Raw genomic sequence first — 17,228 nt, 5'->3', positions numbered from 1 at the left:
AGTAGAAAAAGAGATGAGTGATTTTGAGGAATTCTTAAACGTTTTCTTTGCCCATCAGGGGAAAAATATAATCTTAATATTATCCTGTGCTCTATTGGAGATAATCATGTTTGCGGTTTTTGAACTGAATGAATGTGAGGATAGGGCTCATTTTAAACATACTAAGCTGAGGGCCGTTTTGAACATGCTAATTTTGAAATATGACCTAATGATTTATGGCGAGGCTCAGTTAAATAATATTGTACAGATCCCAAAGTTCACGTGGGGGCTACAGGGAGTACCATAGATTTCATATTAATATCTGCAGTTGCTGTGCTCCTAACCTCGAACTTCAAAATAGTGGCAAACTGCCTTAGTGACCATAACCCCGTTTGCTTCACCTTGGAGACAAAAATTTACAAAAACCCTGCATTGGTAGAATCCAACATGGGCTTCTCCAAGAACAAGGGCTCCAGATTAAATGGGCAAAGGTTGATCCTGTTAGCTTCACTAAGAAAATAGACCGTGATAATATAGAGTCCATCTTTGCATGTTTGGATGTGGATCGTACTGATACTTCAGTCCTATCGGAATTTAAAATCATATGTGAGGTGATTTCTGATGGTTTGGTCATTCATAATTCCCTGACTAGGATCTCTCTGCATCGTTGGTTAAAAGTAGCTTATTCAGTGGCCCATCAGCATTTAAAACGGTACTCAAAATGTCTCTGCATAACTCAGTGGATGTTAAAAAGGGTAGACGTGATTACTAGTCTGTTGTGGAGGAAAGGAAAAGGTCAATAAGAGAAAAGGGCTGGGAAGAGCTGGCCCTGGCCTCACCATTCAGGGATAGCATGAGATGCTGGGCTGTTATAAATAATCTTTATTTTTCTGAGTGTGACATGCGTAAACTGGAAGCTATAATCCTGGAGGCCCAGCGAGTTTCACATTTCAAGGGTATTTTTCAACCAATTGAAAGTGGCATGCCCCCATATGGGTCCTCTAATTGTTTCCCCCAGCCAGAGCCAGTCTCAACACGCATTGACTTTCCTATAGAAATTAGCGAGGTACTTTGTGCATTTGATAAATCTACCTCTGTGAAAGCCCCAGGCCTGGACGGGGTCCCAGTTGATATTTTTAAAGCAAATAAAGATTTATGGGCCGCAGTTTTGACAAATGTCTTAAGAAGTGCTGTGGGGGGGATCCCTGACTCATGGAGAACAGCCATCCTTGTCCCCATTTTCAAAAAGGGAGATAAATCATGGCCACTCTGCTATAGGCCAATATGTTTAATAGATGCAACAGTAAAAATCCTGGGAAGGGTGATTCTCGCACGATTCGAGACATGGGCTGAAGAGAAAAAGGTTTTAACGGTTGTCCATTACGGTTTTAGGCCAGGAATAGGGACTGTAGAGCAAATATTAAATTCAAGTTTGATGACCAGCAAATTTGTGAGGGCAAAAGGGGGTGTCATTCATATGGCATTTATGGACCTGTCAAGCGCCTTTAATCTGGTTAACAGGGATAAACTATGGGAGATCATGCAGACAATGGGGGTAGATTTAAAGTTGCTCATTCTATTGAGATGCCTGTACCATGATCTAAAAGTATCCATCTGATATGGCCCACAAAGGGAAATTATTGTCTCCAAAAAAGTCCAGGAGAGGCGACAGACAGGGGTCCACTTTAGCACCTTGTTTGTTCTTAATATATATTAATGGTATCACAGAACACTTATCATGGGCTGGCGTGGACATACCGAAGGTGGGGAATTATTCTGTGCCAATACTTTTGTACGTGGATGATGCAGTATTAATTGCATGCACACCAATTGCTCTGCAGAAGCTATTAAATCTTTTTACTAAATATATGGAAGGCTTGGACCTGAAAGTTAGCCATTTAAAATGGTACACTATGGCCCTCATTCCGACATTGGCCGGCGGCGGTCGCCGCCGGCCTGTCGGGGGCCGCCAGAATACCGTTCCGCGGTCGAAAGACCGCGGCGGTGATTCTGACTTTCCCGCTGGGCTGGCGGGCGGCCGCCTTCAGGCCGCCCGCCAGCCCAGCGGGAAAGAGGCTTCCACGATGAAGCCGGCTCGGAATCGAGCCGGCGGAGTGGAAGCTGTGCGACGGGTGCAGTTGCACCCGTCGCGTATTTCACTGTCTGCTAAGCAGACAGTGAAATACATTTAGGGGCCCTCTTACGGGGGCCCCTGCAGTGCCCATGCCAGTGGCATGGGCACTGCAGGGGCCCCCAGGGGCCCCGCGACCCCGCCTACCGCCATCCGGTTCCCGGCGGGAGAACCGCCGGGAACTGGATGGCGGTAGGGGGGGTCGGAATCCCCTCGGCGGCGCAGCTAGCTGCGCCGCCTTGGAGGATTCCTATGGGCGGCGGTACACTGGCGGGAGACCGCCAGTGTTGCCGGTCCGACCGCGGCTTTACCGCCGCGGTCGGAATGCCCATTGGAGCACCGCCGGCCTGTCGGCGGTGCTCCCGCGGTCCTCCACCCTGGCGGTTTGAAACCGCCAGGGTCGGAATGAGGGCCTATGACTTGTTGGCCACTTCACACAAAATCTATGCACTTTAGAATGAGGGCACCATTTTAAAATGAACTAAGCATTTTAGTTATTTAGGTTTTGTTTTTAGTTCATCCTTGAGGTGGAAATCACACACTCTTAAATGGAAAGGAATGTGCAGGGTATCATTTGATTTGCTAGGTCATTAGTCCACACTCCTCTGGCACAGATGATTGTCCTTTATAAAGCCAAATGTATTGCTGCAGCCTCCTATGGGACAGGGGCTTGGGAATACCAAAAATCAGATTATCTCCAACATATTGAGAATGCCTTTACTCATAGGTTGCTTGCAGTCCCAAAAAATCCATCACATTTTATATGCCACGAGGAGTTGGGTCTTCCCTACATAGACAATCAAATACAAATCTCACCACTCCTATTGTGGATTAGGTGTTGGCAACATCCAGAAGCAGCATTAGTGAGAGCATGTATGTCAGATTGCCTAGCTTAAGGAAACATAAATAAGATACTGTGGTTGATGTATGTAAAATCGGGCTTTCACAAATTAGGCTTAATAGAATGGTTCAACTTCTCTACACATATGCCAACTAATGCAAAGTTGATTGTGAAATCTAGGTATGCAATCTGTTGTGGGGAGGAGAGGTTAAGAGATGCTTTGGATATGAAAACTGTTAACTATTATTTGCAGATTGTCACTGTTAAATCTCTTGAACCATATCTGGGATGGATAAAGAATGCAAACCATTGGCTTCTTTGAAGATATTGCCTCCATGTCATTGTGATTATGTCACTAAACAAAGCACCTGTTCCTTTATTTTATTTTGTCCACTTTATGCTGGTCCAAGAAGTACCTGTCTGACTCCATTGATGCGTCAGCAAGAGCTTATGTAATATCGTTCTGTAATGGACTTTTTACAAAAATTAACTACGATAGGTTTGTGCCACGAAGTGCTACATTTTATTAAGAGTGTAATCCGAATAAGAGACCGGTATCAGCTTGTTAATTTAATTTGAGGTTTTATTGTGAAAGAGCAGTAACTTTTCCCTGATTCTCTGAAATTTTATTGATTGTAATTTTATATGTTTTATTGATCTCTGTTGTTATTTATATGAATTATTCAAGTTTTGTGATGTGTTATTTTGCTTTTTATGGCTTGTTACCGAAATAAAGATGTTGTGACTGACTGAGTGAGCAAAGGAAAAAAGTCCCAGATTATATACCACTCTGACTGCACAAGGTCTGTGGCAAAATGAATAAAGGCAATGCTCAGGTGCTCATTTATATTTTCTTGTCTTTTAGACCTAGATCTTGGTTTTGCTGTAATTTAAGGTCTAATAATTGACATGTACTTAGTAGCGAGTGGCCACAGACATCTGATAATCAGGGCAACTGGTTTTATTGTTTTGTTATGTGACATGAACGGGTTGGTGCTTTTCTACGGTTTGTATGGTCCCATAGTGCTTTCACAATCTGGATGTCCTTAATAGTTCTTTGATTCTCATTATTCATACTCAAGATGGTTTGTGGATATGGCTTTTGGTTTTGTTTCATGACGTTTTAGAGAGGAAACGTATTGGAGAATAGCCAGAAAGGTTAGAATAGACTAATGTAATTTTTGGTGATGGGTTATAGAGGACTTTGAGAGGTTAGATCATATTAAAGTTACAGAGAAGAGATTTTTACTGTAATGAAGTGTATGGCGACGAAATGTAATGTTTGAGTTCTGCACAGTTGTCCTTTGCTTGGTGTGGCTGTTCAGATAAGAAACATCTTTGCTGATTTTTATGGTTTTGGTGTAATTTTATGTGCATGTGACTGTAATATATTTATTTTTTTCTAAATGGTTGATTTGGAGATTTGTGAGATGGCAGCCATTATCCAGCTGTATAGATTTGGTGCTGTGTTTGTGTGTGTTTGTACGGTGCCGAAATTTGTGTCTAATGTGTTCTGTTGGAATAGGGTGCAGTTTGGAATTAATTAATGAGGCAGTGCTGTTGAGTTGGCAAAGTTTAACAAACTACATGGCTTGGAGTCGTGGGGTGTGCATGATGATGCCAAGGGTTTCATCTATTATTTAATGTTGGCTCTTGGTATAGGTTGATATGTAAGTTGAGTTCTCGTTGAACGGGGTCAAGGCTAACTGGTGTCATTTATATGATTAGACATGATTGTAACACTGGATGTCAGCTAAATTGTCTGTATATTATATTTTGTTGGGAGCTGGGTTGTCATGCAGCTCTAAACTAAACAAGATGATCTCTTGAGATGGCGGTGATTAGCCAACTATATGGCTTTTCGTTCTGTGTTGTATGTGTGATGGTGTCAGGGTGTGAATATAATATGTTCTACTGGTGTGGTGCTAAATGTGAATACATTCTGGTATTGAAGTGCAGTTTTGGTGGCAACACTTGTCCTCTTATATGGTGCTGTATTGTAGGCGTCATTGTACCAAGCTGTATAATTGGTACATGTACATATGGAGTATATATTTGATTCTATGAGTTGTAATTGTCCAAAGTCCGGCAGTCTCATCTCAAAGTTTTTGGTTAGGCTTATCTATGCAGCCCTGAATGTATGTGAGATGTTCTGCATACTGTGACCTGTTAATTGTTGAGTTTTGTGGGATAAAAGCGAGGAGGAAATGAAACCTCTACCATTATAAATACTCAGACAACATATCGGTCATTTAGTTAGGATCAAAACAGTTAAACTGAATATGTAGATCTTATGTTACCTGGTTGTTATGTTTTATCTTATTGCCAATAATTATTTAAGGTTGGAACTTCCGCACTGTTGGCTCCTTGTGAAGGTTCCAGGCTTCCCCTCTCAGTATTACCTTGGGGAGTAAACAACTGTTCTAGGACACGGCGAGTACTGAACGTGGTATAGTGCTTTTTTAATTACTTTAAGCCATGCTGACAAACTCATTAGCTTTCCTAGGGGAGATGTGTTGGTTTTGCCAATGCTTGTTCAGTGTGTCACCTGAATGATGACCTACTGGCCTACTCTTGTTGAGTCCTTCTGATACAGAGAGACCTGGATCCTGTGCTACTATCACAAGCACATGTGTGTACATATGTATCTGTGTGTTCTGTGTGTTACACACATCTGATTTACCCACAGTGAAAGAGGACTGACGGTTCCATTTTAGAAACCCATGTACTGTTCACTTACAAAAGATGGAGGCAAGGTTACTTTCTCACAGACACAGAAGTAGGGAAAAGGGAGACAAGCTCCCCTAAAAAATTGTTTACCGTCATTTGCTTCTGATTAGTCTGCCATTTAGTAGATGATGGGGGTGGAGATGTGAAGGGTCGTACTGCAGTTGTCAGAGGGTGATTGGCCCTTTAGAGATGGGTACGCATTGTATCTTTCTTCCTGATCACTGTTAGGTGTAGTTGTTGAATGACAGGTGCAGAATACTCACACTTCTCAGTTGTGTGTGCTCTCACCTGGAGACAACCCTGCTCTGAGGAGAGTCACTCTAGACAAAGTCTGACCTGGAGGAAGAGCTGTTGCCCAATCCTGGAACGCCTGGAGAATCCTTCCTGGAAGTAAGGCAAATGAGTGAACTAATGCTACAGGAGGTGCTGACTAATGGTACTGGCAAGAATAGTTGAAGGTGACCAAGTAGCCGTGTCAGAGACTAATGAAAGCTTGACTGGCTCGGAGCCATCACCACTCCTGAAGCTGAGGATTTGCAGCACTGTTGAAGTATGCTTGAGTGGACTGCATCGTCAACGCTGCTGTAGCCCTAACCCAGTGTGCACACCTAGAGAAGAGACCTGTTGTAAGCCCTTTGCGCTGTCCAGTTGTTACCCAACACACATTTGTAGTGGCTAGCTGCGTGGCACTTGTCCAGAGTGTGTCGAAGCAGAATATGCAGCTATAACTAAAACTGTTGTGTCAAAACACTTTCCCAGTGTGTGCTGAAGTGACTATGGCTGACCGAGGCACTGACTGAAAATGTGCCCAATGAAACTAAGCCACTGCCTCTGAATTGAAGCAACTCAAGTTTTAGACCCATACATGCGACCAGAAGCAGACTGCATTTTCGCCTTTAGCCCTGGGAGCACAGATCATCTGAATCGCTGACTCACTAGACCGTCCAGGAGGAAGGAAGCCCTGCTGAGACCTTCAAGGTCCAATCCCCAGCCATCCCCTTGCGCCAGGAAGATGATTGCTGGCTGAAGATAGGCGCACACCTGCTTCTGCCTCTAGACTCTGCTGCACAGTTTGTGACTGCTCCAAAGAAGCAGGGTAGTTACCTGGTGCACCTGTGGCCATCACATCTTCCCACCAAGTGGGACAACAGGGCAGAACGGTAGGAGGCAGGAGCGAGGCATTCCACAAACATGAGCTGTTGGAGAGGTAACTGCTGAGAGACTGGGTGTTTGCTACTTCTTACCAGGCTGCTCTTGTGCCTTTTACCCACAGTAGGGTACCTTTAGAATAATTAGAGATAGAGGAGAGTGCATATGGGTCCTCCTCCCTTGGGATATAGTAGCCCTGCACCAGAGACTCAGAAAACCTGAGCTCCTGATACCTTTTGTAGTTTGTAGTGTTGAGTTTTTGTCTGTTAGGCTACTTCTCTTTTACGAATACTGGGCTGGGCAATCAAGATATTATGCTGCTAAGTGTCTGTTCAAATTGTACCTCCACAATAACCTCCCTGAGGACCCTGTGACTGTGGGTAAGATGGACACCAGAACATCAGAGGCAAATTACCACAGTCTCTAAAGCTGTAGCCTAGAACCCCCTTCTTGCCCTGCGGCTTTCTGAATGGGGTTTGACACCTGAAGTCCATCTCGTAGATGCAATCGCTTTCTCATCACAGGTTACCAGCCACTGCACGAGTAGTGGTAGAACAGAGGTGGGTAGTTCCAGCAGGTCATGAAGACGGCTGTTCCCTAGCAAATCATTGTAGATGTATGAGTTCTGACTCAAGACCCTTCCAAGCCCACACAGAGAAGTTGCCACTGGATGTTTTCCTTTACCCAGACACCATTCATCAAGGGATGCCTTCCAACAGGAATGATAAAAATGGCTCACGTTGGTCCCTGAAGTGGATCGCAAGTGGCAATCCTAATTCGGCCACATGGCCACAGGCTGGTTGCTCGGTTGTGACTCTTTTACCCATTTGGACCCCAAAAGCAGCCAAAAGCACAGTGGAAACACAAATGTAGACAAAATGATTACTGGGGTTAGAGGGGACTGGCTACTGCAAGAACCAGAAAAATAGCTCATAGTGCATCAGTGTGAAGAGAAATATATGGAAAAAAGACACTGCTGAGTGGCAGCTTCAGCTATGCCCCAATCACAAAGCTCCAAATAACCATGCACTTTCATGAGGGAAAACCACCTTTGAAGATACAAAATACATGCAGTAAGAACACACCACCCCTTACCATTCAAACCCAAGTCACATTCATGTCCTATCTGTGGAACCTCGTCTAATTTATTGGATGGGCTACAGTAGATTGTGGAGGATTACCTTCTCCACAAAAGGCAGTTTGTGGTTATAGTTTTGGGCTTTTGAGAGGGGTTATGTAGGACATTCATGTAGTACGTCCCCGATCTCACGACGTCAGGCCTCACTATTTCTACATTTTGATGGTGGATCGTTAGGGGCAATGCAGAAAAGGAAAAAGGGTTGACATACAAGCACTGAGGCAGAAATAGGGTGAGGAAGAAAAGGCACTGGCATCGAGACAATAAGGAAACTGGACCATCAGAGCAGCATTTCGATGAGAATACAACCCGACCCCCTCATCAGCTTGTTTCGCTCTTGTAGACCGTTCACTGTAAGCAAAGAACAAACTTTGTGTGGTTGTGTATCATAAAAACTTTACTTGGATTATTTTGTGGAAAAATCAAATATATCAAAATATTATTAAGGACATCACATGGCAATTCACAAACCACAAAAATTATAATTGCAAAAAACTTCTATTTGGTACTGCTAAGACAAACCGACACAGGGAACAATAACAGTATCACCCGTGTGCCCTGTAAAACTCAGGTTATAAAAATAATCGACCATGACAAACACTCGTTAGATCTAGATTCCTACTAGGTCCCCAATTTAGGTACACGGAAAATAAAACAATCAAATATTACCCTAAATTCAACTTAAACATGCTTTGTGTATTCTTTCTAGAAGACAAAGGCAAATCTTTTTCATTTCACCCAATCTGTGTTCTGCTTGTCCAACCAATCAGAAGTGAGGAGACACAAAGCCCCACCTCTACAACAATTGTCCTAGCACAGAGATGTGCTATTGCATTGTTATATAATGTTGAACATTCTTGAATATGTGGCAGTTCTTTTGATGGTTTATACGATTTTTGTGGACTCACTCAAATTCCTACTAGGCACATAGGGATCTCACAAAATATTACAGCACCGCCATAATTTACATCCTTGTTGGTGAGCTCAGCATAGAGGCCAAGACATCTTTGTAGACAGAGCTAAAAGGTTTTGTGGGCAGTCTGGTGCAGGCTCGCACTTACTTTAAAACACATAACTTTTTACTATTCTCACTGTGTCTTCTTTTACAAGGTAAATTTTCCGCAACATTCACATAGGCACCTAAAGGTAGCTCACGCACCTTTAATGCTATTTAAATATTCACTCATGACAGCTGCTAGAAATCGTTCCAAAAACAGCAAGAATAGTGTCTGCTTCTCTTGTCCGAGAACAGAGATTAAGGTCGGCATTCAGCGAGCACGACATGACTTCAGGAAATAACTTCACTGAAGTGATTTAAGTTCCTATAAGCGAGGGAACAAGGAGGTGCAACCACGTGAAGTTAGCATTAGGGAGATGCTTACTGTAGATAAAAACAACAATAAAAGCAAAAACTCTCAATTAGATTTTATTTAACTTTGACGCTGAATGTAGCATTTTCTACTTACACCTTTTCTGACTTAAATAAACATAATGGCTTTGTTTCAATGAAAACAACTTCAAAAAGGATTTACATATAGTTAAAAAGTTAAAAAAAACAATACTTCTGTAGTCAAATATGGGAAATGTGGTCGATGTCTGGCCACCATGACTGTCAATGCTTTCATTAACAAGCAACTATTTAAAAACAGATCTTGGTTAACTGGGTTTGGTAAATTCTGAGGTTTCTGAGCTTTTAGAAAATCCAAGACTTGCTCGAGTTACAATTTTGGTAAGTTTGTATGAAAGGTTCTAGCACAACAGGTGCATTACAGAGCACAAGACGATCCCAAAGTGCTTTGAAAACGACCACTTAACCTTAATGATTACTATCGGTGGCAGTAAATAAGGCACATCTTTAAAAAGTGAAAAAGTTTACAGTACAAGAGTGAAATTCTTGAAATTCATTAAAGTCCACCCTAACACTTCTAAATGGACTACTTCTCATGATTAACCAAGTTAAAGTTAGACCCATTTTTATCACTGGAATGGTGCAAAGCTGAGCCAGCCCTGCTTAGATCAAACACGTTATTTTGTTATGAGCTGCAAGTTACCCACCTACCTTTACTACAGGTAAGATAACCTGCTGTGTTATGTCACTAAGATGAGAACCTTCTACCTGAACATTACACACAGATCTCCAAGGCAGGCACAGTAAATCACTGATCGCATGTAAATGACATTGGAAGCCGTGATCTGTAGGTTAAACCACACCTCCACAGCATGCACATTGACCCACTGAGCTATGTAACTGGGGTGGGAATGGTTGATCTTTAGATTACACACACAGATATCTTTAGTTGTCACATTTTTCCCCTCGTGTATTTAATAGGCAACCAGGGTCAGGAAGAAACAAGGGATGGAATGGAGTATATGTATGAATGGGCAAATCACATACATTTTGTGCTTGCCAGGTCTATTGTCTGCCACTTCCCCGGCCTTACTAGCCTTTCACAGGTATTAGCCATCAAAGAAATCTCGTTCAGGCTGTACCTGAAGGGACGGAAGAGCTCGAAAAAACATTAGTCACCAGTTAGCCACGCGGATTTAGTCACATCAGGCTTGTCTTTTATTTGAAACTGTATTTCAGTCTTTCCAGCCCCTGTTTTTTCAAGGAACTCACCTGATTCCAGACATGACAATATCTTGAAAAAGGTGTAAAGCCAGGGGACAGTGGCAGAAACACGTCAGGAGAAGCATACAAAACAGACATACTAGGCAGGTGAAGATTCACAAGGATGGAAACCACTGACTACCTTCCTAAGTCTCCTGATAGGGTCACAACCTGATCATTTGTTTATATTTGGAAGCTTAAAGATAGCCTTGAAAAAGCACAGTGGTCAACACTGCTGTTCTCGAAACACGTCTGCTGTGTGTTTTTGTTTAATATGTTTATATCCCAGCACAGCAAAGTTATTAGACTATGGATGTTATTTTCCTCTTACTGGAATGATGATTACGTAATAACAAACTACAAAAGTTAAATACAGTGAATGAAAAACGTGTATTTGAGTAATACAACTCCATTTATTTAGTGGAAACACCCTCACACCAATAATGAATAAAAACAGCAAAATGTGTTCCTGGTTGGAGTATCTACATCCAGAAGAGTTTTCAATTTTTGATCCGAAGTCCCAATTCAGCACTTAGAATCACAATTTGCGTTTTCAACACGCAATGGCAGCTGCATCCAGAAATTCCCAACTACAGCCCTCTGAGCCATATAGAATTAACATACCAGGCACCCCTTTTAGACAACTGACTCTTAGCCCTGTTGGTTTTTCAGTGTAATTGGGTATGTCAGGAAATCTCCACTTCTGTCTACAGGCCAGCTGCCCTCTGCATACTCTGAGGGCCCAATTCCTAAATAAGTTGTCCTACTCCAGTCTTACATCTAAATTACTCTTGAATGCTCAGGTCTGAGGCACATTTTTTGTGAGTAGCTGTGTTGTGTTTCAAGCTTAGGTTAATCTTGTTCATGAATTTTTAACCATAAGAAATCCTTACGCAAAAAATGTTTTGTAATTTGCAACGCAGACTTTCATGAGTAAACCTATTACTCATTAAAATAAGTACATATATCCTACCTGGAGTAAGCCACAACTACTCAGCTCAGAGAAAATGTATCATGATCAGGCCTGGGAATTCAGGTTTAGTTCACACCTATGACAGAAGTGAGACACAACTATTCATAGAAAAGGCTTCTCGAATCAGGTCCTGACCCATTAACACTGTGCATTATTTTTTCCCTATTCATCAACTCAAACCTAATCTCCCCTTTTCTCGATTTGTCCAACTCCCTTTGAATAATATCTTTAAAACGTTTCCAAATACCAAATTTCCATAAGAGATATGTTAGATCCTGATTAGTTAGCAAAGGTCCGCAAACAAACGTCAGAGGAAAACTTCGTCTCTCTACAAACTATTTGAGCAAGAGAATTGTCTAAAAATACTGGTAAATACATTATAGTACCGTAATTAGTAGCAAATTACTGACAGCTAGATGTAACAAGCTTCAAGTCTGTGTTTAATAGAAAATCAATACAGAAATATTACATAGTAAAAGTTCTAAAAGACTTGGCCTCCATAACCGTTGCCTTTCCAGTTTAACTGTTTGTCTTATTATGAGTCTGATGTAAAGGTACCTTGTAGAAATGCCCTTTATCAACCATAATAGGGCTGCAGCAGGAAGCCTGAGATAACAGCGATTGACTAGGAGTAGGACTTGATGTCATCCCAGTAGGAATATAGTACATACGCTCCAGGGGGTTGTCTGGCTGGTTAACGTGCACTTCTTGCTTTGGAATATGGGTGTAATTGGCACTGGTGACTTGATGCTCATGTCTATGTTGCTGATTCTGCAGGTGGTCAGGATGAACATGTGGCACTGTCAATGGAGGGGAAAAGCCTGGAAATCCTGGGTATTGTAAATAAGACGATCCATAGCAGTCAGAACTCAAAACCATTGGTGGAAATGGAGCCTGATAAAACCCAGCATGTGGAGGTACTGGGAGAGGTGGTATCAGAACTTCAACATATTGGCCTGTTTCTGGATCATAGAGCATTTTTAGATGAGGGTTTCTCGGGGGTTCAATATAGTAGCATTTTCCACTATCAGGATCGATCAACATTTTTCTCTGCATCTGGGGATGATGCACACAAGGCATGCCACGACATGAAACACCTCTGTTACACTGAATTGATTCATCACTCACTGGCGCAGAATGGGCAGCTGATTTCCCAGGAAGAGTCTGAGGATGTTTTTGGTTGGGTTTTACATTCTCGAAAGGTTCGCTCAGAAGTGTTTTCTCCTGCAGTATTTCGTGAGGATCTTTTCCTGGTGTACCTGACTGTGATAGGTCAGAATCTCCTTGTGTGAAGAAAGAGAAATTTGAAATTGAAGATGCGGTGCTTGAAGCCCCTGAAGCAGTGCTGGATTGTGGAAGAGTGGATGCTGACGACCTCGTCTCCACTGATTTCTGTTCTTGGAAAGGAATTGTAAAGTAAGGTGCATTTCCTGGTTGGGCGGGTGAAGAAGTATCTTCGTCACTATTTTGTACTTTTCGTAACAATTCTGGATTCATATCTAGATGTCGGGCTTGTACAGAGTTTGATGACACAACAGAAGATCCAGATGGTGACTTTGCTTCTTTCTTGTATCCTTGAAAAATATTTGGAGGAACAGTGTACTGGGGGTCAAGTTCCGCAAACAAGTGTGCAAGGTTGTCATGTTTCTGAATGGTCTCACATACCTTATTTTTGTTTGCGTTATGCTCCCTGACTAACTGTATTTTGTCATTGGCAGATGCATTAGTGCCAGTTTCTAGGTTCACAGGTACGGTTGATTTTTCTGCAGAGTTGAACTGATGATGCACTTGTTCAGAATTAACCCTGGGCAGATTGGGACTCAGTGGTCTATTTTCATGTTCTGAATGTAAAGGACTTAAAATGGCCTGCCTGATCTCCTGTGGCGTGGCTGCATTAGTATCAGCAAATACATGTTTCTGCAAAGATGAGTCTGTATTAATGTCTGTGAAAGAGTCACAAGAGGTCCATGGTGCAATATTTGGTTCATGAGTGACACCATCATTTGGACTATTCCAGGTAGTTCCATCAGTCTCTTTGTTGTGACCTGATGAAGTGTCACTGATGTCCTGACTACCACGGGCAGGGACTGTACTGCAATCAAAAGAGTTTGCCTGGGTTAAACAAGATGACTTCAAGTCCTGTTTGGCTTCTGTTGCCAGGTTTTGTTCAGCAACTGAATGGTAAAATTCTGGATTATTTAGACACTGTGCAGGTTTACTGTTGACTCTAAAATTCAGATGAGATTCCTTCAAGACTACTTTTTCACCTATGTTCAAAGTGCGTTGAATAGTTATGTGGCTAATTTTTGATTGATTCACCACTTCAGTTTGTGTCTGCTCAACAGGATCTTTATTTTCGCAAAGCACATTTATACTGTCTCTTGCATATGAAGGTGTAACATTGTCTAGTGGAGAGCTATTGAGTGAAGCATACTCTATGCCATGCACATCTGTGGTGTGGGCATTCATCCTTCTGCTGCGCTGCTGAGGACTTTTCTCATCTTGCACGGGGAATTGTGGTCCTTTTGACTCATCCCCCGAATCAACGTTGTCAAAGTTTTGTTTTTCATGCAGTGAGGCCATATTTTGGGAAATATCTTTTTGGCATATCGCTCTGCATTGTATGAAAGAAGGTGCTAGTGAAAGATGGGAGGAATCTGATGCCTTGGTAATTGTAGTTTCTTGGTTATCTGAAGTCTGGTCTGTACTGCTAGTGGGTTTTTCAGTGCCTCCACTATAAGATTCTTTCTTTAGTTTAGAGATGTCTCTTGTATGGCACATCTGTGATTTTGGTTTGTTTATGTCTTCTGTGGCTTGCCAGCTGTCTGAGAAAGAAGGTTTACTTATGGTAGCATCACTATCGCAAAACAGGTTGGCTGATGATGGAGCAGTAGGAGACAAGATCTTGTGCTTTGTAGCTGATAGTGTTTTTGCCTCTGCATCAGATTTGCGTTGTAAATTAATAACTCTACAGATGCTGAATGTGTTGTTCTTCTGCTCACTGTTTGCTTGCGGCATTAACTTTATTTGTGGTGTCTTTGATGTAAAGACGTTCACTGATGGCAAATCGTTTTCCGAACTATCCTCTCTTTTTTCATCCCTACTCAAAACCTTCCTGTATTGGTTAGCAGTTCTTTTTGTGGGGCCTGGCTTTAATCTATTCATTATGGCGGTAGCACTGAGTGGTTTACAGTTAAGCTGCTGTGTGATGGGTTCTGGTTTGGCATCAGTCTGATGTTCTTCCCTCTTCTCCTCAGCCTCAATTTTCGTCTCGCCAGAATTCCATTGCAGGCAGTTGGCACGTGTGGGGGGAAGGTTCCTCAACTGTCCAACTTTCTCGTTATTTAGGTATTTTCGATTTTGTTTGCGTGTATTGGTCAAAGCATTATCTCTTGGAGAAACCCCTGAGTATTGCTTGAAGAAGCTGGAAGTGTTGGGAAACACGCATTTTGACGAAGACTTCTTGGAGGAATTGCGTGTCAGGGCTTTAGAAGAACAATCTCTCTCTGGCTTTCCTGGACTTCTTGTTTCATTGTCTGTGTGCATCTCACTGTTTTTGCCGTGGCCTGATGACTGTGCTAACAAGACATCTTTTGGTAATGGCTGCTCCGATCGGAGACTGCGCTCACTCTGCATTTTCCTAGACAATACATCTTTGACATGGCACGATGCAAATCTCGAATTATGTGTCGCTTCATCTAAAGACACTGCACGGAGAAAACTTTCCTTCCCTTCCGGTTCTTTAGTTGCTACGGCATACCCGTTCAGACCACTCTCACTCTTTTGTAAATGTTGTTCTTGTTCTTTGTCCTTCAGTTCCACCGACGGCCGAGCGGGTGCGGGAACAGCGGGGTAAGCCTTCTTTTCACTTTTTTCCCTGCGTTTTAGCAAAATCTTGCGCTTCGGGACGGTTTTCTTCGAAAGGTCTTTTTTCGGGCCATAGTTTTCAAGATCAACATCAACGCATTCAAAATGCTCCCTCCCGCTCTCGTCGGACAAGTTCTGGGCTGGAGTTGCCTTGGGAGGCACAAATGCCACATCTTCTTCCGTGTGGCACTTGAAGTCGGCGGCGCGTAAAATAGTGCGGTTCGTGCCCGCTTTGTGGCCGTCGCCACTGGGGACCAGTCGGGGAGCCGCGGTGTCCCACGCCCGGTGCGTGTGCAGGTATCGCTCGTCCGGACAGGACAGACTGTGAAAGGACAGAGCCGTCAGCCTCCGGACCTCGCTGTCAGCGTCGTCGGAGTCACTCATCTCGCTTCTTTTCAGCAGCGCCCTCGGCGCGCGCCCCCCTTTACTACTTACAGCGCAGTGGCAGCGTCCACCCTGGTCCCTTGTACCCCAACGGTGTGCACGCAAGGGAGGGGGGGTCATCTGATTTTCTGCAAATCCATTTATAAACCGCGGTCCGGAAAGTAAGACCCTCTGTGTCCAGGCAGATTTTTCTTTGTGTGGGGGCCTAGGAGGGCAGTTATTTTAAGCAGTGACTGACGGCTGAACCTGTTGTCGCCCTGTGCCAAGCCGCCCGCCTACGCTCTGCCTGCAGCACTTGCTGTGCTGTTTGTGTCTGTTTGTTGGGTGCGTGACCTCTCCCTGATGACTGGCGCAGACTCAACTGGGTTTTTACTTCTATTAAAGATTCACGAGCCCTGGATTGGCCACCCCTCTTATATTTCGCACATTTCTATTCTCAGACGGGCAGATTACAGATACTTTAACGCTGCCATTTATTGCACACATTTCGGTGACTGAATAATAAGCTACCACCTTGTCTAGTCTTGATTTAATGTATGGCCGTGTACCCAGTCAAAATATTCAGACGACTAAAACGCGCGCTGTAATTTTACAGTACAAGGATGTGTGACGTGTGCAGTGTTAATCATAAATATACTTCAGAAATGCGCTACGTATTTATTGCAAGATCATCAAGTGCCTCAACTAGTGGTGGTTTCCCGACCTCAGATTACCAGGCCTACAAATCCCGGGCCAGATAATCCCAGTTTCAGAAACACCTGTCCCAATTTAACCGGGTACAGATCCCAACCAAGTGAAACAGTGGTCAAAGACATAGCCCAGCCTCTGGCTGACCCCTGCAGCACCAGTGGGGAGCAGACAACCCACTCCCCTCATTGTCCCGCCCTTTCTTGCCTGCATCCAACCACTTCAACCCCTTCACCAGCAGCAGCACCTGGAGAGATGGCACATTTCTGATAAAGCTGTATGTAAATGTGCATTAGGAAGCTATCATAAAAAGCTCAGAGGAGCCTGAAAGTTTTATATTGTCAACAGGATAGACAATGCAGAGAAGTTAGCCAAAGAGCTATTTAAAGACTTAAACAGGTTAATAAAGCCCACTGCTTGTGCATCCTGAATCCCAGCCTCTCAGAATTTATGCGATGCCCTTGCAGACCGTTTAGAGGAGAAAATTGTGACTCTTTATCAGAACCTTTCCCACTGTTCCTTACACGCAGAAACCTCCCATATTATATTCTAGATTGCTAATCCCCATACCACTCTGGAGGAATTCGAATCCATCACTTCGGCACAAGTTTTTGAGACGATGAACAAAATCAAACTAGGCTCCCCCTCACACCTCTTCCTTTCATACATCATGGAGACCCTTGCCACTACCTTCCTTCCAGCCACCACCTCACTGTCACTGTTTAACCTTTTCTTTAG

Source organism: Pleurodeles waltl, chromosome 7 (genome assembly GCF_031143425.1).
Source record: "Pleurodeles waltl isolate 20211129_DDA chromosome 7, aPleWal1.hap1.20221129, whole genome shotgun sequence".
NCBI classification, from domain to species: domain Eukaryota; kingdom Metazoa; phylum Chordata; class Amphibia; order Caudata; family Salamandridae; genus Pleurodeles; species Pleurodeles waltl.
The sequence above is the reverse complement of the archived record's forward strand: the minus strand, read 5'-3'. Positions refer to the sequence as shown.